General features: G+C 38.9%; 1 long non-coding RNA gene across 1 annotated transcript in view; it reads left to right on the plus strand.

The window, feature by feature from the left end:
- The window catches only part of LOC117078306, a 41,511-nt gene extending 19,347 nt beyond the window's left edge, over nucleotides 1-22,164 (plus strand). The window contains exons 2-3 of the long non-coding RNA XR_004434973.1: nucleotides 18,422-19,135; nucleotides 21,542-22,164. This is a non-coding gene — a long non-coding RNA (uncharacterized LOC117078306). The remainder of the gene's footprint in view (nucleotides 1-18,421; nucleotides 19,136-21,541) is intronic.
- Nucleotides 22,165-22,756: the final 592 nt, after the last annotated feature.

The following is a 22,756-nucleotide window of genomic DNA, read 5'->3' on the forward strand; positions in this document are numbered from 1 at the left end:
CCTTGTGGAGTCCTGATAAGTAAGCAACAACAAAGAAGGGGCTCCAGGTGGGGGAGGGTCCCAGATGGGGGAGGGCCCCTAGCAAGGGTGAGCAGTGAATTTGTATTGAGAGACAGCCAATCACAAACAACCCACTGATACAACTACCTCCCTGCGCACATAACCCCAACAGCATGACCTCATTTCACCCATAGCCCCTTCCAGCAGAACCCTGTAAGACTTCCCTCCACCCCCTGCCTCTTGGCAGACAGCCCCTTCTCTGCTGTGCTGCCTGTTGCATCCTTGCAATATATTTTCATACTTTCTCTAATAAATCTGCCTTTCTTTGCCTACAACTATCTTGGTAAATTCCTTTACCTCACACAACACTGGCCCCAGCCTGTGACACCTGCGACATGCCTCCCTCAGTTTCTTAATCTATGGATTGTGGATAATGATTATGCCTAAATTATAGAATGTTTATGAGGCTAAATGACCTAGTATATGTAAGGAGCATGGGATGCTATTTGTCAAGTGTTCAGAACAGTTTAACTATTGTTATCCTAAATCATGACAAGGTTAACATTAAAAACATTTAACTTACTAGATCAGAATAATCAATAAAATGTGTGTAAGAGGGTGATGATTATACTTAAACTTTAAAATGTATCTAAGGCTAAATGAGTCAATATATGCAAAGAGTATAGACTACTGTTTGTCACACAGCAACTATTTTGTTAACGTTAAAAATATTTTTATTAAAAACATTTGGATTACCAGATCAAACTAATATTTTGAAATACTGTACTATTTTTAGTATGAAGCTTTTTGAATATCTTTAATGTTTTAAATATGTTGAAAAATAAAAATTACTAAAACAAGAATGAAATTCAATGGTTAACGTAAGCAGTAATTTAGAACACCTTTTCTCTCTCCAGATGAAAATGTATCTTCAAGTAATACAATTCCTTGGAACTAAATACATTTTGAAATTCTAATTCACTTTCCTACAATTTATAGATCTAGCATTATTAAAATATTCATCTTTGAGTTAATGTGGCTTAACAAATTTAATTTGCAAAACAAAGATGATATGAAAAGAGCATGATCCATAATCACTTTTTTCCTAAGCCATATGTGGTAGGCACTCCATTAAAAAGACAAGCCAGTCAACTTTATAACTCCGTAGAACTGTCAAAATAAATAAAGTATTAGAAAACCAGGAAAATAACAGAATTTTGGAACAAAGTGTTTCCCTAGAATTTTTTTTTCATTATTTCTCAAATAAGTAGAGTACAACCTTGGATAGGGTTGTTTAAGATGTGCGGAGATGTTTGAGGCTGTTATTTTGCACCTGGAGGGCTTTTGACCACGGTGCAGTCTGAAACCTGTGAAGGGAAGTGGAAGTGGAGGAAGATTGGATAGGAAGATCCTCAGGTATCATTGCATCTCTGAGGAAGGTTCAGCCAGCCCAGGGATCTCCAGTGCAAAGATCATTCATAGGGTAGTGACACAGAAGACAGAAATGGGCGTACCCTAGTGTTGGTTACCATACTCCATCTTGGCTGGGAGCTCTGACAAGAAGAGTGTGACTTCCACATAAACACAGCAGCTGATCTTGAGGCATTGCAGCTGGAGGCTGCAAGCCAACTGTAGTCCCTGAAGCTAGTCATGACTTCTTTTCCAAAGAGAGCTTCTGGTGGCACATCTCCAAGGCTGCCAGTCACCTATGTTTCTAAATGCATTCGAGTATCTATATATAGTCTGTTCCTGTGCTATAAATGCCAAGGATTGCCAGAGTTCGGTATTGCTACATTTCTGGGTGTTTGTTTCTCTACAGTGTCTTACTTGAAGACTGTTCATGTGTGTTTTGTTTTATTTAATAGTGTGTGGAGGAGAGTAAAGATGAGCACAAAGGGCTTCATTGTAATTAACCTTGTTTAGTTGAATGGACACTTACTGATATTGTTTGTCTTTGTGTTCCCACGCAAATCTCATGTCAAATTGTAATCCCCAGGTATTAAGGGAGGGACCTGGTGGGAGGTGATTGGATCATGGCGGTGGTTTCCCTCATGCTGTTCTCATGATAGTGAGTGAGTTCTTAAGAGATGTGATGGTTTTATAAGGGGCTCTTCCCCCTTCACTCTCTTTCTCTTTCCCGCCGCCTTGTCAAGAAGGTACTTGCTTCTCCTTCTCCTATTGCTATGATTGTAAGTTTCCTGAGGCCTCCCCAACCATGCAGAGCTGTGAGTCAATTAAACCCTTTCTTTATAAATTACCCTGTCTTTCTTTCTTTCTCTTTCTTTCTTTTCTTTTCTTTTCTTTCTTTCTTTCTTTCTTTCTTTTCTTCCTTCCTTCCTTCCTTCCTTTTTTTTTTTTTTGGAGACAGAGTCTTGCTGTGTCACCCAGGCTGGAGTGCAGTGGCATGATCTCGGCTCACTGTAACTATGCCTCCTGGTTCAAGCAATTCTCATGCCTCAGCCTCTCAAGTAGCTGGGACTACAGGTGTGTGCCACTATGCCTGGCTAATTTTTATATTTTTAGTAGAGATGGAGTTTTGCCATGTTGGTCAGGCTGGGCTGGTCTCGAGCTCCTGGACTTAGGTGATCTGCCTACCTTGGCTTCCAAAGTGCTGGGATTTCAGGCGTCAGGTACTTATGGCAGTGTGAAAATGGACTAATACACTTATTCTGCCTATAGTACTGTCTTAGTATGTTCAAGCTGCTATAACAAAATATCATAAACTAGGTAGCTTATAAACAACAAAAATGTATTTTTTTGGAGCTTTGGCGGCTGGAAGTCCAAGATTAAGGAGCCAGCAGATTTGGTGTCTGGTGAGGGCCTGTTGCTTGGTTCTGAGACAGCACTTTCTTGCTGTGTCTCACATGGTGGATGAGGCAAGAGAGCTCTCTGAGGTCCCTTTTATAAGGACATCCATGCCATTTGTGAGGCCCAGCCCTCATTATCTCATCACCTCCCAAAGACCCCACCTCCTAATACCATCACCTTGGTAGTGAGGATTTCAACATAGGAATTTAGAAGGAGTAGGGACACAAACATTCAGACCATAGCAAACAGGGATTATATTATAAGTTCTATTAGTAGTAGTAATGATAGTAGTATAGTAATTACAGTGGTAAAAGGAGGGAGAAAGAGTGGAGGAAGAGTAGCAATAGCACTAATAGCAGTGATTGTTAATATTTATTGGACATAGTGCTATGACCTTTCATGTAATACCTCATGAAATACTGGCATCACTGTGTAGCAAGGATTAATATTATTGTGACTTTAGAGATAATGTTTAGGTTAAATGACTTGAACTAATTTATTGAGCTAATAAAGAGACAGAAGTAGAATTCAAACCCATGCAGGAGGAGGGCCAGGCACCTTCTCTTATCTGCCACCATTTAGAATCAAGACATGGGCTTGATTATTCCATTTGCTCTTTGTATAATTTAAATCTGTACATTTATACTTTGTAAGCAACGATTTCCTCTCCTACAAAAGTCGATAATAATAAACCAACCTGACTTTCTCACAGGTTAAGGTTAGAACCTAAAAAAAAAAAAAAAAAAAAAAAGAATGACACTGAGAAAGTGTTTTTGCAAACTGCAAAATGCTTTTGTGGTAAACTGCAAACTCTTCCTAAATGAATACTGGTTATTATCTTCCTGGTATTCAGTAGTTATTTGTTCTAAATATGATAATAGTTTGCAGTTACACAGCTTTGCCAATAGCAAGTGCCATAAATTTATGCTCAGAAATTATGATCCCTGAATTTGAAAGCCAGGAAGGGTTTTAGAGATGATCCAGTTCAGTGTGTGTGTGTGTGTGTGTGTGTGCATGTATTCTCCCAAGATGATTCTAATATATAGTCGGGGGACAAAAATGACTGAATTGGACCAACACACTTCTTTCTGATAATTAGGGTATCTGTATATTTACCTAGGGCAGTTACAGTTGACACTTGTTGCTTAGTGTCCCGTCTGATGGTCCTGCCCTCTTTCACTCTCAGGTGTCACAATTTGGATGACAAATTGTGTAGTCCCTCTGCTGATAAGGAACTGAGGCTTAGAGAGGCTGTTTCCCTTCTAAAAAGGAACTAAGTATAGTGTCTGACCTGGGCTTGTAGAGACTACCTTGGAGTCATGTTGAACACCATGTGGGTATGCAGGATGCTTCTTGATATTCTTAAGGTGAGATAATTTCTTAGTTTTTCTGTGACAATAAAACTGTTCAAAATAGAAGTATGCTGTGTTTCCCTGTCACTCAACTAGGTAATGCAATACTGAGGTCTGTTATCTGACCTAATTCATTTATGAGGGCATTTGATTATTGCTTACAGTTGCTGGAAAAATCTTCTCATGTATGCTGTCAATTGTTCTCTAGGAAATTCTGTTTAGAAAACAATCAAGAGCTTTATTAACTGCCTTGACACTGGTTTTCTGAACATCATCATGCATAGCAATGTGGATCCTGCTGTATGTGACATTTCTAATGATGACATTTAATGAAAGCTCTAATCAAAAGACTTGAACACACAATTTGGATGTGGTGATGCAGTCTTCTTTGCTGAGACTTTTGCAGCCAATGTCGAATTTAATTTTAGCATTTAGGTCATCAGAATCCCTTATGTGCATTTCTCAGAATAATGAAGATACTTTTAAGCTAGTATACAGGAAGTTTGTATTCTGTACACATCAAAATCTATTGATATGGGCGCATTTCTAGAGTAATAGTAAGTGTTTCTTTTTATCATTGGGCATATTGTTCCAGTTTGACCCAATCAGAAATGTAGATCTTGAAAAGTGAAGGTTTGCCTCCAGAGGTGTTGCCATTGAAATCCATCAGAATGAAACGAAGGACAGAATAAGTTCTTGTCACCCAGCATTAATGACTTGACCTACTTTGGGAATCCAGGGATTTTGTGATATTCCAAGGATCCCATGTGCATCACCCTGCTGGAGACTATTCACCCATCTTGCTCATCGATGATTGTGGGTGAAAGTCAGAAACTGATTGGGTAGCAGATATTCTTTCTATTACAAAGTCTCAAGAAAGTCTTTGCAAACTACCCTGGGATTTCCTTTTATGTAAACAGTTCCATGGCCTCACTGTGGGTGTTGGGACCTGTGTTACAGCTGTGCATATGGCCCCTCAACAAACTCTTGTTATTTGCAAAGTGTATTTTCTAATATTGAGATTTAGAGTCTAGGAAATCTATATTCTTATAGTTACCTAATTTAAAAAAGAAAGACCAACAGATTTCCCTAGACATAGAGGAAATGGGACACTTGAAAGTGTTTTTCCTGGTTCATTCAAGCCTTGTTGAGTGATTCTTCTCTGTATTTCTAGTGCAGCATGCACATTCATTTATCATGCTTCATAGCACATTGTACTGTAATTATTTGTTTGTGAGTCTTTCTCTATCACTAGACTGGAGAGCAGAAATCAGATAAGATGTATTTGCATCCCCCGCACTTAGCAACAAAATTGGAACACAATGGATATTCAAAAACCTTTGAGTGAATTAATAACTGCCCACAAAATGAAGAGCACCTTGAGTATCCAGTCAAGCTGTGTGACCTCAGAGTCCTCCCATACACACTCAGGGAGCTATAATATTTAGTTTGAAGCCAAAATGATAAAATGAAATTTCCTATGAATGAGAAAGTTAAACTCATTTAATGTCTAGAAAGAATCACCGTCTTACTATACCTGCTTGGAAGAGCAAGGGAAGTAAGAAGGGCTTACCAAAATCTGTTTTTGCTCAATAGATCAATTCATTTTAATGGCTCTTCTGAGGATGCTGAAACAGTCATGCCCATGGAAGTTCATTTTGAGTTAATCCAATCTGTGTGGAATGTCTTTCAACATGGAAATGCCCAAAGCTTCATTAATATACTTTCTAGAGCAATGTGATTATGAGATCAACCGAGGACGACCTAATGGGAAGATTTTAAGAAGGCCTAGAAAATTTTGACTCACCATGTCAGTGAAAATCACTGCATATATCAGAAACAAGGCTGGACACGGTGGCTCGTGCCTGTAATCCCAACACTTTTGGAGGCAGAGGCAGGCAGATTGCTTGAGCCCAGGAGCTTGAGACCAGCCTGAGCAACATGGTGAAAGCCTGTCTCTACCAAGAAAAAAATACAAACATTGGCCAGTTGTGGTGGCACGAGCCTGTAGTCCCAGCTACTCAGGAGGGAGAGGTGGGAGGATCACTTGAACCCAGGAGGGAGGCAGAGGTTGCAGTGACCCAAAATCACACCACTGCACTCTATCCTGATGGAGTGAGACCGGTCTCTGTCTCAAGAAAAGAAACAAAAGTGTGTTACTAATCCTACTAGCACCTGCCTCATCAGTGACAGCCCTTTCTAAAGAAGTGGTTCAGCTGTCAACTCCAAAAATGTAAGAGCTCTGAGTCTGTTAGACTTCTGACGTGTTTTTCTTACATAAAGGTGCCACCTTTGAGCCACTACATCCCCTACATGGTAAAGAAAAAATTTTAAAAAGTATGGAGAGTTGGATTCCTGAACAGAAAGGTGCTTTTTGTAATGTCAGGCAGTTACTGATTTCCAAGTGTGTATTCAAAAGAGTATAAACCACCTGGCTGAGTTCAGTTGTGCCTATCCATAAAATGCCAGATGGCCCCAAGACACCAGTTTTGCTTACTAATCAAAAGCAATGTCATGTATATACCAGCGTAATGTGTAGGTTGATAAAGTTGTGCAATTCTCGTGGGAGTAGGGGAGTTTTATAACCAAACCAGCTTCTACACCTTCACAATTTGTAATGTTTACAGGCTGCTTTGGGAATTTTTCTCTGAGGATGAATCAATCCCTTTAATCTCGTTACCATCTATACATCACTGAGGTATTTTGCTCTGTGCTTTTGCCGGTTTGCAGGATGATGGAAACTCTTCCTTCTGGATGCCAAACCAGCATATGTAAGGAACTACTGGGCAACGTCAGACTACTGGGAGCCCCCTCACATACAGAGGTCTCTAATCCCCAACCCACCAACATTACAAAATAAATTGACAGGGATTTGGAACTGTATTGCTGTCCAGAAAACAGATTTAGAGAAAAATTTCCCTGAAATTAGCCCTAGCAGAGGTGGCAGGGTTGACTGATTCATCTCTCCTTTCTTGAAGTGTCCTTTGTGTGCCTGTTTGCTTGGGAAGGGTAGTTGATACTTACTGCTAACCACCATCTGCCTTAAAGAAATTCTGCAAAATAATTAACTTCACAATTTACTGATGGTGGAAACTATTTCATGTGACTTGGATAAAAGTGATTGTGTTTCTATTTTTCTAAAAAAACAGGAGAGATGTTAAATTGTAATAACCTTGGACAGCAGTATTACTTTTAACAGGAATATATTATAAGCTGCAGTGAAAGAATAATTACCTCATATGTTCATTGTTTGTCTCATTTCTATGCATCAGTTCTTCTTCATTTTTTTAATCCAATGAAATCGTGTATTTTAGAACTAGGAGACTGTAGTTCTAATTTTCAGGACAGACATTTCTGAGATTATAAAAAATATTTTTTGGCTTTTTCATAAGCAATTGAATTACTCTTCCCAGGAATAAAACATTTTTTCATAAAATCTGCACTCTGTAGTTGTAATAGTATTAATTCCAGTTTTCAAAATGATGAGGAACTCAGCATACTCAATTAATTTCTAAAGGTGTTGCCTGCCACTGTATTAATTCTAACTGTGTGAACTCTTTCTGCAGTGGAGGTTAGATTCCATTTTTAAAATGGCTCGATAAGGGATCTAGGGTGAATGCAAGACCCAGAAATCCACTTATATTTTCAGCCTTTTAATACAGTTTTAGTAGAGAGATGCAGCTTCTCAGTCTTAAGAGAACTAGCTGTAAATGACCCACAATGCTTTTGTGTCTGCTTCATGCTCTTTCTTGCAATAATCATGAATATCCTTTTGTATTTTATAGACCTGTCTGCTCTGCTTAGTTTAAGATTTCAGACAGTGCCTAATAAAACTTTTTGCAGTATTTGGTGACTCACTGGGGCTACTGGCTTGTCCTTGTCCAAACTGTCAGGAAACCATCAGTGCCTCTTCAGATCAGAGCGTTTCTGCCCATACTCCATGCAGGTGATGGCAGTTCCTGTCTGAGGTGGAGTCTAACTAGATTGCCACCCTTTTCTGGGCAGGTGATCTATCTGCTCTCAAATCTCATGAAGCCCAACATCCTAAGGAGAGCAAAATTCTGTAACTGCAAACACAGCTTCTTATCTCTCAAATATATCCAGATATTTATGTTAAGCTGCAAGGAATCTCCATCAGTTAAAACCAGCATTACATTCCAATGTAACATGACTGATGATTTCAAGAGATTAGGGCCTTACTTGATTGCATCTAAATGCAACTTAATTCTCTTCTTGTTCAAATATCCTGTGTTCTCTATCTTATTTTATTGCATAGTTTCTTTGCAGAAATTCTGACTCAAAGCCCTCATTTGATGTGTTATTTTGTGAATCCACTCTGTATCCTAGGTCCAGACCCCTTTCTGTATGCTGGCATAGGGCAGTTATCTACAAGATGCCCTACCTTGCAGGCACCTATTTGAACTGATATTCCAGAATCCACTAGATCCCATATTTCTCTGTTTTGATCCAAATGTGTGGAGTTTTAATAATTTTCTAAGTACCCACTATGTGGCAGGTATACACACTAGACATTTTATCATTTATTCTACCCAAGAGCCTGAGTGAAAGATGGGCAGTCATTTGATCCCCATTTTAAGTTCAGGCACTTAAAGTTTACTGAAGTTAAATGACTTTCTTAAGGTGACATAGCTAGTGATTCAACCAACCGGAATAAAAGATCTGTATGATTCCAGAGTCCATACCCTTCACATCCACAATGCCTCCTGGTTAAGAACTTTGCTTCCATCACTTACTTTCTACCAGGTCTAATGAGGTCTGATTGGCTGGGGTACCCAGCCACATTTTCAGCAGTACCCAGTGCCTCTCTCTCTCTCTGTGTGTCCTACATTTCAGTCAGGGTTGTGTTTTTCATGCATTCCTTATATGCACACACAGCTCCCTGTGTTTTCCTGCCGGTTTCCCTCTGCCTTGACCATTTTGCTAACTCCTCCTCACCTGCATCACCCACTTAAGTATTACCTACTGTGTATCACTTTCTTGACTTCCCTCCCGGGTTCCTCATTCTAAGCTCCGTGGCATCCCTCCATATATTGAATTGTGGTGGCTTGGGGTGTGTATCTCTCTGTTCTACCATGAATTCCTTAAAAAACAGTATCAGGTTTTAATCATCTTTGTGTTCTCAAGATCTCATACAGTGGTAAGACCGTAATAATGATGGAATATATACTTACTTACTTCATTTGAATTAACATTTCCTGCCACTTTGCTCCTACAGCCCTGTTCTGACTCTGATTTTTAGTCACATTACCACAGGGTTTTACCAGCTAAGAGCATGCTTCCACTCTATCTTCTTCACTCTCTTAAAATGGACCCATCAACATCTCATCCCTTCTGGCGTGGGGTGTGGGCATGTTAAGAACATCTGACCTCAAAGTCTTGTTCACCTGATTTTCTTTGTCTAGAAACTCTTGCCTTCCCACTTCACCCAGCTCTATCAAATTCCATGTGTCCTACTTTTCCATCCATGTCTACCTTGACCTCATGTTTGCCTTTTGCTTCCCTGGGAATGGTTCTCAGTAATGCTTATGACTCTGCATGGTTAGTTTACTTGCATGAATGTAAGGCCTTATTATGCTTGACTTTCTGCTTTCCCAGAGGGATACAGGAGCTTTAAGAACAGAAACACCTGTGTGTTTTTCACCTCTTGATGGAAGTCTCTATGGGGAATAATTATGTTCCCCATGTCACTCCTCAATAAGCCCCAATAACTGTGTATTCAGCACCTGGTGAGTTATTGTCAGATCTCTGTAATTCATCCTCTCTCCTTCTCTCCATGTCTGAGTCTCTTTCTCATCTCTATCTCTCTCTCTCTCCTTCTGTCTCTTTATCTCTCTTCCCCCATTCTTTCTTCTCTCTTTCTTCATTTCTCATTTTAAATGTTGATCTTACACCTTCAAATTAAGAGAAATGAGGAGGAGGTGGAGCAGGAGGCATTGCTGAGCACTTATGAGAAGAGCTCCTTTTTAATGCCCCTCCCTGACTCTAGCACCATCTCTCTTCACCTGCCACCCTCCCATATGTCAATTGCCTAATCAACCTATATTCTCAATTTGCAAGGATCACAAGTTTTCTTGTGCCTCTCTGCCTTTGCACCTCATTGAGGATGCCCTCGTATTGACTTTCTCATGTTTCTGATAAAGACATACCTGAGAGTGGGTAATTTATAAAGAAAAAGACATTTAATGGACTCACACACAGTTCCATGTGGCTGGGGAGGCCTCACAATCATGGTGGAAGGTGAAAGGCATGTCTTACATGGTGGCAGGCAAGAGAGAATAAGAGCCAAGTGAAAGAGAAACCCCTTATAAAACCATCAGATCTCACGAGACTTATTCACTACCATGAGAACAGTGTGGAGGAAACTGCCCCCATGATTCAATTATCTCCTACTGGGTCTCTCCCACAACATGTGGGAATTATGGGAGCTACAATTCAAGATGTGATTTGGATGGGGATCCAGCCAAAACATATCACTGTCCCTTCTCCCCTGTCTTGTTTGTTTGCCTGAAATCTCCCTACTGGTCCTTTGGACCAGCTAAATTTCTCTTTATTTGAGTTGGCATTTCAAATTATGTCCTTCCTAGATAAGGGAGAAATAGAAGTCTCCTTGATATTCTATTATAATGCTTATCAGTTGGTTCGTTACTGGTTATTTTCATATACATGATATTTATGTAAGTCACTGCTGATTTACATACATGAACCTGCCCAGATTTTGGATTTTATCTTGTTCCTCCTTGTGTCCTAATAGCATGCAGTGTACCTGGTATATCCTAACCACAAAATAATGACTGAAAGCACTTCCACTGCAGGCAGACTTCAGGGACTTGACTATGTATTCAGCTTTGGCTTCCTTTTGATTCAAAGGAGATGACCTTCCTTCATGAACAATAAGCACACACATCAGCATCAATAATTTTTATTTTAAGAATTGAATTGCGGCCGGGCGCGGTGGCTCAAGCCTGTAATCCCAGCACTTTGGGAGGCCGAGACGGGCGGATCACGAGGTCAGGAGATCGAGACCATCCTGGCTAACACGGTGAAACCCCGTCTCTACTAAAAATACAAAAAAAAAAAAAAAAACTAGCCGGGCGAGGTGGCAGGTGCCTGTAGTCCCAGCTACTCCGGAGGCTGAGGCAGGAGAATGGCGTAAACCCGGGAGGCGGAGCTTGCAGTGAGCTGAGATCCGGCCACTGCACTCCAGCCCGGGCGAAAGAGCAAGACTCCGTTTCAAAAAAACAAAACAAAACAAAACAAAAGAATTGAATTGCTTGTTTTAAAAATACATCCTATTTTTATGAGCTTGTCATATCTTGTAAACAAGCTAGTGGCTCTCATTCAGACTACCATGAGAGCACTGGTAATTTTCTTTAGGTGTGCTTTGGTAGCATTTCGTTAGGATGGAGTTACACTGCTCTTTAAAAAGCAAGTATTATGAATGTGGAGTACTGTTGAGGGTCCTATTCTGAGCAGTTTCAGAGGGCCAAGGTTTAGTGGAATCAGATTAGGCTAGTTTTGGGGCAACTGAAGTTGGAATCTCAGTTTTGTCTTTAACCTGATGTATAACCTGGTCATGTCCCTTGAATGTATAGTTCCCTCGTTTGTATAATATAGTATCTCATGCCAGAATTTTACAAGAAATAATTTGAAAATGCTTAAGAATAAAGCAGAATAGAAACATAAGGGTTTAATATCGGGAGGCAGAGGTTGCAGTGAGCCAAGATCGTGCCACTGCACTCCAGCCTGGGCAACAGAGCAAGACTCTATCTCCAAAACAAAACAAAACAAAAAACAAACAAAAACAAAACAAGGAAACGTAAGAGTTTAATAATGTGGAGTTACTTAAATTTATTTCACTGTATTTTCCAATATATATACCTCTTCTGCTTATTATTATTGTTATCTTATTTTTGTTTCTTCTTCCTATTTCTTTTCACCTCCTCCTCCTCTTCCCTCTTTTCTCTTCTTCTTCTCCTTCTCCTTTCTCTCTTCCTCTTTCTTCTCCTTGTCCTTCTCTCATTTCTTTCTTCTTCCTTCTTCTCCTCTCCATCTTCTTTTTTTTCTCCTTTTCCTTCTTCTCCTCCTCCTCCTCCTTCTCCTCTTGTCATTTAAGGTGATGCCTTCTGTTGACCTGTGCTCCCTTGGATAGGAGGTATTTGTTCGACAGCTCAGTAGGATGCTCCCTGCAGTAAAGAACTTTAGGAACTTTTGTTTGAATACATGTTTCCCTAGAAAGGAAAAACAAAAGATAAAATAAAAGGGAAACAATATTGATGGGACAACAGTACGTCCCAGACACTGTTCCTGCTGCTTTCCACAGTGATTCATTTGATTCTGTCAATAGCCCTTATGGTAGACACAACCAGCTTCCTTTTATAGGAAGTTATGTAACCAGCCAGCGATGGGACAGGGTTTCCCCTATGCCTGTAAAACCCAGAGCCTATGCAAAAGACTTTAATACATGCTTTTGATACACTTAACCATAGAGAGGTACTCAGAGAGCAGTTTGGAGGTCCTAGTTAAAGAAAGCAAAATAAGACAGAACTCAGTCTGCACTTCTAACATCTGTACTTGGGATCTGTACCAATATATGACCTAGACGCACCCCTGGCTCTACTCTACAATATTGGGTCCCAGTAATTTGTTCTGGCTCTCCATCTTGCCACCCCTGATAAGCTTAGTATTTAGTTAAAAGAAAATTCCTACCGAGAAACGTTATTACTGACAGTGGGTCTACTAATTTGTGTTCTTTCCTTTGTAATATCTTTGTTTTACTTTGACTGACATTTTCATGTGAAATATTCTTTTGTCTAAAGTAAAATATCTCTATTTAATTTCCTTCAAGATAATGAATTCTCTACAAGGAAATGCTATTTTCTTTGGGGCCTTTTTTCTATTACTTTACCTTGCTGCTGCTTTGTAATTTATTTACAGTTCTGTTCTTTGTTTGAGAACATTGCTTTGCCATATGTTTCTGACTTTGTTTTTCCTGCAGATGGCTTTTTTCCCTTCTGTTTAATTTCTCTGAGACAGTCGTGTCCTATATATTTTCACGTGCACCTCATTGTTTTTTCATGGCACTTCATAAACCATGATTCATGTCACACTGAGCAGAATCACTAGATGAATTTTCTAAATCTGTTTCTCGCATCACAAATGTGTGCATCCACGTGGGAATTCTGTGGAATGTATGATACTGATAAAGTTGGTTGACATTTCAACAACACTGCTTTTCAATTTTTTTCCTAAATGTTTACAAAAACTCATAAAAACAATCACTCATAGTATAATATATTTTTATTTTTGTCCTTAAAAAGATTGTCTCATTTATTGGATGTGACATGTACCCTCATGAGTCGGTTCCCTACGTTTAGGTCTTCTACAGCATTTGTTTTGAAAACAAAATCTACAAACTTTCAAAGATATTTAGTTGGGAAATAAAGCAGAGATATTGTGAAAATATGAGTATTTTAGCTATTGCAGATACTCAGCTACAAAGAGTAGTGGTTCTAAATTTTACCGCTTTGCTGATGCCCTGTTTTTCTCTGACTTCAAACTTTGTCCGTGCACCTCATTCTTCCCTAAGGGCAGTCAATAAAGTGGGCAACTTTGAAAAAGTATTTGCTTTTCAGCTAGGAGATGGGAAATACACACACATGTACATACATGCACATATACATACTCATGCACATATGCGCACACACATCCACAGATGAATGTATCTGTGTATATGCAAACATATATGTAGGATGGTAATGCATGGTTTGGCTGCAACTTGACTAATTTAGTTGACAGTAGGATCTGTGCAGAAGCAAAGAGGAACAGAAGAGCAGAAAAGTGAAGAAGCCTCTATCACCCCAGTTTTTGGCTAATTTGAGGGCAGAACTGAGCAAGAACCTAGGGTGTGGGGCAGTGTGTAATAAGAGCTTTTTGGTAGCCTCAGTGGATAGAAGTTGCCATTGAAGGTTAGAGATTTCTATCAAGGTTTAGGCAGGAGAATAGAAATCAAGTCCCTCTGGGAGGTGGGAATAATGCTAGCGGGATGAGTCCCTGTGGTTTCCTTGCCAGAGCCATCTAGCCTGAAATTTGAGCTTATTTCCTATTTCCAATAAGGAACTAAGTTGGAAAGCAGAAATTAAGGCAGAGCACAGCAGGAAGGCCCAATTGTAAGTGGCCCATAGCTCAGCAGTTTCTGAACTTTCTTGCAATCAAGGCAGTGCATATTCACTGAGAAAAACACATTTCTAAACAGATAATGAAATGGAAAATAAGTAACACCCAAGTAATTACCAAGATTTACATTCAAGTTTTATTTTTTCATTTATTAGATCAAGTGGACATATTCTCTTTGGGGTAATTTATAGATGTGCCATGTCAGAAAATCAGGGTTGTGTACCATTGAGGGAGCTTATTGGTCTACAGGATGTGGATGGACTGAGACCCAGGGGACCAGCGCAACATCAGCTAAAGTGTTTGGACTGGGCTTGTGAGCAGCAGGAGACATGTCACATGCATAAGGAAGGTGGGAATGAGGAGAGCTGAAATGGTAAAATGGTAATTGTGTGTGGAGGTGTCAAGGATTGTGTGAAGCAAAAGTACAGGGAGCTGGCAAGTTAGCCAGTAGTTTGGGTCAGGGAGAGTTAAAAGCACCTGAACTAGAAAGGTGAAGGTAGACAAGAAGAGAAGAGAAGGATTTGAGAGCTCTCAGGAAGTAGAATGCAGGTAACGTGGCACCTGATGAGAACTGTTGGGTGAAGAAGGACAGACATTGCGAGAAATGAAGTTCTGTGTCCCATTGGCCAAAATGAGTGGAAGCTGACAGTTCTCACATGGATTTGTCTGGGAGGCAATCATAGGCCTCAGTGTTGGGCATTCAGGGGAATGGAGAAGACATGGGAATAGGCTGTGGCAGGTTAAGGAACTGACTTTGGAAATGGCTTCAAGGAAGGTGGCCCATAGTATATTCCTATTGTTCATACAGGTACCATCATTTATTTCATTTCTACCTACTCCTTATGATCAAAAATAAAGGCACAATGTCAAAATAACAAGCTGGTTAATGAGATCTGTATTTTCACAGCTTTTCAGATTCCTTTGCCATCTTTCTTGGGTTCCGCATTCTTAGAGCAGTGTTCAGAAGTCTCAGGTTGGTCATTCCAGTTCATCAGGGAAAGCTGGCATTACATTCACACTCCAGTCCAAGGAAGATACTAGAGTTGAAAGCTATTATAAGAGAGTCAGAAAATGTCAAGAGGAACAGATCAGTGTGCTTAAGTACAACATTAAGATACATTCTGCATGGTGTTTCCAAGCAGCTGTTGGAAGTAACAGATGGCTTCTATAAGAAAATGATACAAGAAAAGTACCTAAGTCATTTTCAGCTTTGGAATGCGGGGATTTTTGAGTCACTAAATATAAATTCTGTTACACTATGACAGATTATAATCTCTAACATCAAGCATGATGCTTGAAGGGAATTTGAAAGACGGTCTTCCATTTCAACTCTTTTATTTTTAAATCCTAACCATACCTTTTATGACAGGATTTCAAAGGAACCTCTTAATTCAACCTGGTCTGTTATACAAGGCACATTGAGAGAGTCATCCCCAATTATGTGGGGCAATGTAGAAAAGGGGTAGATCCTGAAATAACAGTGCTCGTTTGTTGGGTGTTTTATGTTCAGATTACACAATCACTACCCTGAAAACTCATTCACCTCAGCCTTCTCCGTCTTGCATTATGTTTATAATATCTTTAGTTAGGCAAGCGTGGTAAATAGCCTGAATTTCTAAAGTCTCTGTAGGTGAAGATGAAAAAATTGGTAACTGGTTATAAAGTAGATTGCAAATATAATCGAGTATAAAATCATTACATCAAGTCCTTATGCTTTTAGCATTAAAATGTAAGTGAACTAGCCATCATTTTTGAAGTTAATTCCAATAAACATTTTACAAATTTTAAAAATGATAGAAAAATGGTACAATGATGGAGATAATTTGTCTCATGTATTTTCCACAAGAGAAATTTTTTGTAAGTTAATTTTTAAACGCTGGGTCAAAGGGCATAAAATTTTGAATTAGAAGTCTTGGGTTTGTGTTCAGGGTCTACCATTTAACTCTCATTCACAGAAAGTTCATTTTCATGTAGGACTTTCAGCTAAATCATCTGTAAAGAGGAACTTCTTATATAAACCCTTCTGTTGGGTTGCTGCAAGAGCCTCGCAGATAGCTAATGTGTGTGAAAGAATGTAGTGAGCTGCAGAGCTCAGTGCAAATTTACAGATGTCATAAAAGTATATAGTCATTGCCTTAAATAGCAATATATATATACATTTTTCTTTTAAAACTTTATTCATGAGAAATTAAGTACTCCATGAGTAGTAATTCTAACTCCTTGAATAGTAAAATTGAATGCACTTTCTTTTCCTGTAATACACCATTTGATAGCAAGACAATAATGTTTAAGACTTTCTAGGTTTAATGGATAATGGAGATTAGAGCTCTTTTTAAAAATGATCAAATTTGTCCTTGAATAGAAAGGCATTGCAGTCAAATCACTATTCAGTTTGCTTGTCTTATTCCAACTTTCTAAGCTATTTCCTAGAGAATCATTGAATATTTGCCACCTCTTTTGAAATTCACAAATGATATTTAGGAAAGAATTTTCATTTTAGAAATGTAAATGGTAAGCAGCATTGAATGAGTACATCTAGTGTGCAGAATATCTAGATAATGCTATATGACAGGAGGTCTGATGTGGCTGAAAATGAGAATAATAGAGAATTTTCAACGCTAGATAATGCTTTGGCCTCCCCACCCACCTTCAGTTGATTTGCATCAGCTGATTCATCTAAGGACCTAGGGACACTGGGGGCAGGACAGGAAGCCTCAGTTAGGGCCAACAGTTGCAATACATAGACACGTGTGTGGTGGCTTGCAGGGCAGGAGTCAAGGAGGGAGAAGGTACAGAGGGAGAGATTAAGACACCTTCAAGAGCCAAATCCCCACAGTGGAAGGTGTATCCCCTGAAGACAACTCATCCTACAAGGAGGAAGAACTCAGCAACACTGTGGGAGTGTTTTAAGGGAAACACAGGTTTAGCCACTATCCTGGCTTTTGGAAGAACTCAGGGAGTAAGAGATAAAACAGCTATTTCTGGTGCTAAGAGCCACTAGGAAGCAATTGTTCCTCTTCTCCTGGGTGATAGCCAGTGTGCCTGTGGTGTGTAGAACTGTGGTTGCTTCTCTTACGCCATGAAGGATGAGGAAATCTCTGGGCTGCTGCAGTTGCTACAGCCTTTCCCAGGCATTTCCTGTTCTACAGAATTGTAATTTTCTTGATTTTGAAAGCTTTTTGGAGTTAAGATTTCTTGATGTACAGTGAAATCGTGCTGAATGATAAAAATCTGTCTCCTGGAGGAAGAGTCAGATATTAGAAGACCCAGGGAAAAACGACCAGGATCATTTAACATTGCTTGAATCATTTCCACTGCTTTCTGTATTGAAGGAAAGATTGGGGGATAGAGGAGATAGGAATCATGGCATTGCTTCTCTTTGCCTTTCCTTTGGTCAGCCCCTATTCCTTGATTCTGTCTCATGTTCCCATTTTAAAGGTAAGCAGTATTGGTTGCTTGAGATAGTTTGTCCTATCGCAAACCTTAGATAATTAGTAATACATATTCAGAGAGAATCTATTGCATGCAAGGTGAGACTCCAGATTCCTGGGAAGCCACAAATCAATGAGTAAATGTGGCATCTTTTACCAAAAAAGCTTTAAGGAAAAACAGAGAAATCTTATTGGGATGAGAATGTTCTTCTGAATGAATTTAATATTCTCAAAGGATTTTCTTGGAAGGATGGCTAGGGAAAGCATGCCGCATAGCTGGCATATGCTCAGAGGCATGGAAGAGATTTAAGAAACCTAGGAGAGGACAGGACTGGATTGCTCTAACATTATACTCATTCTGCAGGCCAGGCAGGAGCTTATGTACATGCATCTCATGAAAAATAAAGACTGTCTCAAACACAAGATAAAAAATTGCCAAACATCCTGGGCCATCTTAGAATTTGCATGTCCTGGAAATGATTCCTTCCAGTTTCCATCCAGCACTGCAATTCTTTGCTTGAACCTAGCTTTGGCAGAACTTTTTCTTATGCCCAGGGTGTCAGAATTAAGCTCAGGGCTGTGATGTTTAGTTTCCAGGAATTCACTGGCACACGCCTACTCTGGGATTGCTTTCAGATTTGTCACTCGGCTGACCTGCAAGCCTGTCCATCAGCCAGGAATCAGGAAGCCTACAAGTCACAACTGGATCCATTTTGGTGGAACAAAGCTCAGTTGCCAATTTCAGAAGAGAAAGCATGTTCTGCTCAGGAGTCACATTTAATTATGCAGAATTTATGTGTTTTATTTTTTTGTAACTCTTGAGTGTTAAACCATAAGTGTGAGCTAATGAAAGATAATATGTGTGAAATACCTAGCAGGGTTAGGCAGAGAGGAGACACAAAATGAAATCCATCTTGTTTGTTCCTCTTGTACTTCTCTCACCCTTACTTTACAAGTAGAGTAATAACTTGTTAGAGGTGGTTACTTAATATAAACTTACAAAAAAATGTATCAACACAAAATGGTGCACATATATTGTGAACGAAGATAGGAGGTTACTATTAGAAAAATGTAATCTACTGTCCTCAAAAAAGCCAAGATGAATGTCCATTTGGTACATTTTCATATTGGGCTAGGTTAAGCTATACAAAATAACAAGAGCCTTCTAATCATAAGAATGTAACATGTTTTATAAAAGTATAACTCACTGCCCCCACTAATGCTACAGCAAAATCTAACAACTAATCTGATTTCAAATATAATTTTAGAAATAGCATCTGAAGTGCATGCAGAACAAGTAAGGAAACTAAGAAGATGCATTGAACATCGAAACAGCTCCACAGCCAGTTGGTAGGTTTTGGAATTCAACTCTGAGAACTGCATCATTCCTTTAATCTTCTTCCCATTGTAGATTTTACGTGACGTTATTCAGAATGTAGAAACTGCACCCCTATTGTTAGTGTTGAGGAAGAAATAGATAAATAAACATTATAAGCTAAAAATTCACAGAGTAAACAGAAGACCTAGGAAACAGTTGCAAACTATACCTCTGATAAGGAACTTGTATTAGTCCGTTTTCATACTGCTGATAAAGACATACCCAAGGCTGGGCAGTTTACAAAAGAAGTTTATTGGACTTACAGTTCCACATGGCTGGGGAGGCCTCACAATCATGGTGGAAGGTGAAAGGCACGTCTCACATGGCTGCAGACAAGAGAAGAGAGCTTGTGTAGGGAAACTCCCCTTTTAAAAACCACCAGATCTCATGAGACTTATTCACTATCACGAGAACAGCATGGGAAAGACCTGCCCCCATGATTCAATTACCTCTCACTGGGTTCTACCCACAACATGTCGGAATTCAAGATGAGATTTGGGTGGGGACACAGCCAAACCATATTAGAACTAATACCTAGAATCTACAGGGAACTCAAATCAGCAAGCAAAAAAACGAATAATCCCATTAAATTGGACAAACTACACGAACAGACATTTCTCAAAAGAAGGTATACAAATGGCCAACAAACATATGAAAAAATGCTCAACATCACTAATCGTCAAGGAAATGGAAATTAAAACTACAATAACATACCACCTTACCCCAGCCAGAATGGCCATTATTAGAAAATCAAAAAACAATAGCTGTTGGCATGAGTGTGGTGAAAATGAAACACTTATATGCTGCTGGTAGCAATGTAAATCAGTATAGCCTCTATGGAAAACAATATAGAGATTTCTCAAAGAATTAAATGTAGATCTACTATTTGATCCAGTGATCCCACTACTAGGAATCTATACAAAGGAAAAGAGGTTGTTATATAAAAAAGCACCCACATTTGCATGTTTATCATAGCACAATCCACAATTATAAAGATATGGAATCAACCTAAGTGCCTACCAACCGATGTGTGGCTAAAGAAAGTGTGTTTTATACATATACACACACACACACACACACCATGAAATACCACTCAGCCATAAAAAATAATGAAATAATATCTTTTGCAGCAACTTGGATGGAATTGCAAGTTATTATCCTAAGTAACTCAGGAATGGAAAACCAAATACATGTTCTCACTTATAAGTGAGGGCTAAGCTGTGACTAGGTAGAACCATACAGAATAGCATAACAGACATTGGAGACTCAGAAGAGGAGAGAATCGTAGGAGGTAGGAGATGAAAAATTACCTGTTGAGTACAGTGTATGCTATTTGGGTGACGGGTGCACTAAAAGCCTGGACCTCACCACTGTACAGTTCATTCATGTAACCAAAAACCACTTGTACCTCCAAAGGTATTGAAATGAAAATAATAATGTAAGCAAAATACAACGTACGGCATAAATGCACAGAGCATGTATGTGATGCATTTATGTGATTTTAGCCATATTTGTATTTATATGAACTTTTCAATTGATGATTTGGCATATGAGATTAGGAAACCTTTAAGGAGAATATACCTGGATTTTATAGACATGAGTTCTGTACTTCCTGTGTGTTATGAAATTTCTGGACTCAAAACTTTTTGCAGTGCACAGCAAAATAGAACTGTCTTTTCTGGGCACATTGCAGAAATTAAAAGGAGCAGGGGCTAAGTTCAAAGGAATATAATTAATGTCCTAAAGGGGTTAAAAGCATAAACTTAATCACTGCATCATCACGTGACCTGCCAGCATGAGAACATTGCTTAATCTTGTACAAGTTAGCTTCAGGAGAAAGTTGGTAATTCTTTCGTGATTAGAATTACTTGTCAGGCTCACTTTAAGAATACATAAATCTGAGTTTTTCCCGGTGACAACCAGCCCAGTCAAAGAAAGCATGTGTTAGGTAGAATGAAATTGCATTGTAAATCAATAAGCCCAAATTAGAATAGCACTGTACAACTTCTCTCGGTATTGTGATTCCAAAAATTTGTTATACGACTGAAGTTAGGAGACAGATTGGAAGACAGAGATCGCAAATGTTAAAGAATGGTTGTGACGGAGGTTACTAAAGAGCTAGCTGTACTGATAAAATGCATCAGATTGTTTAAACTAAAATGTATGGAAATTAAAATGTTGGAAACAAACATCTCAGTGAAGCTTTCTACAATAGTTTTGTGTGACTCCATTTAAACACAGATTACTAAAACCACTATAAACTAGAAAGTAGAGAATCTCTAGATAAAAACTGAAGAAAGCATTGAAAGGGCATAATTCGCATAAATCATGATCTAGGAACATCATGTAAAGAATGTAACAGCATTTTCTTATTACAGGGATTCTTGCCCACTGATGAACACTGAAGCTTTCTGAAGTTGTAACTGCTCTTTCCATTCTTTCTACCCTTTTATCTTGGAATGCAGCCGAGAATACTTGGCATAATGTGTTGCACAGTGACCACTCCACAAATTGTGAAACTGACTTTGCAAAAATTATGTCAATGAGAAAATTATGACAGTGAAAGAGATCTGAGCTCATCCACTCCCCATCTTACCTTTCCCTTAATTATTCCTGCATTATTGGGCCTAGCTGATCTATCAAGGGCAGGGTCTGCAAAATATCTTAAAAACTGATCTTAGGTTTGACAATAGTGTTATTATCCCCAGGAGCAATTTGGGGAGGTTCAGACATTTGAAGCAAGAGGTTCCATGACCCCTAAACCGTAATTTATAATCTTATAGCTAATTTGTTAGTCCTACAAAGGCAGACTGGTCCCCAGGCAAGAAGGGGGTCTATTTGGGAAAGAACCATTATCAATTTTGTTTCAGAGTTAAACGAGAAACTGAATTCCTTCCCAAGGTTAGTTCGCCCTATGCCCAGCAATGAACAAGGACAGCTTAAAGGTTAGAAGCAAGATGGTCAGTTAGGTCTGATCTCTTTCACTGTCATCATTTTCTAAGTTATACACACACACACACACACACACATATACATATATATATATATATATATATATATATATATATATATATATATATCCTATTAGTTCTGTCACTCTAAGAGAACCTGACTAATACAACAACTGAGCAGGATATATTAATGTCAGTGCTGAGACACTGGTTTGTGGGTATGTCATTTCCACAAAGACATCAAAATGCCATTTAGTTTGTTTTGGTCCACCATTCAATGATACCTCTCCTTAGCATTGAATGAAAGTATTTTATTAGCATTTATGTATGCTTACAATTATTTCACATCTTTGTCAAGCTAAATTACAAAAGGAAAGGTAGGAGTAAAACTTTTATCATAGTTTTATTTTGGAACCTTGTGTGTTTCCAGACGTACAGGAGGTGCACAATACACATGTACTAAATAAATGAATGATTGGTCATTTGAAAGAACACTGAATACACAGCAGTTCTCTAATCTCTGTGTTTATGCAAACACAAGAATTAACTTTATTGGCCTAATTCAAACATTATCTTGAAATTTATTCAAACTTCCCATTTTCCATGATTAACCATTTTTTTGCTACTAGATTTTCACTAATT

This window comes from Trachypithecus francoisi, unplaced genomic scaffold (assembly GCF_009764315.1).
Source record: "Trachypithecus francoisi isolate TF-2019V2 unplaced genomic scaffold, Tfra_2.0 Contig00208, whole genome shotgun sequence".
Classification (NCBI taxonomy): domain Eukaryota; kingdom Metazoa; phylum Chordata; class Mammalia; order Primates; family Cercopithecidae; genus Trachypithecus; species Trachypithecus francoisi.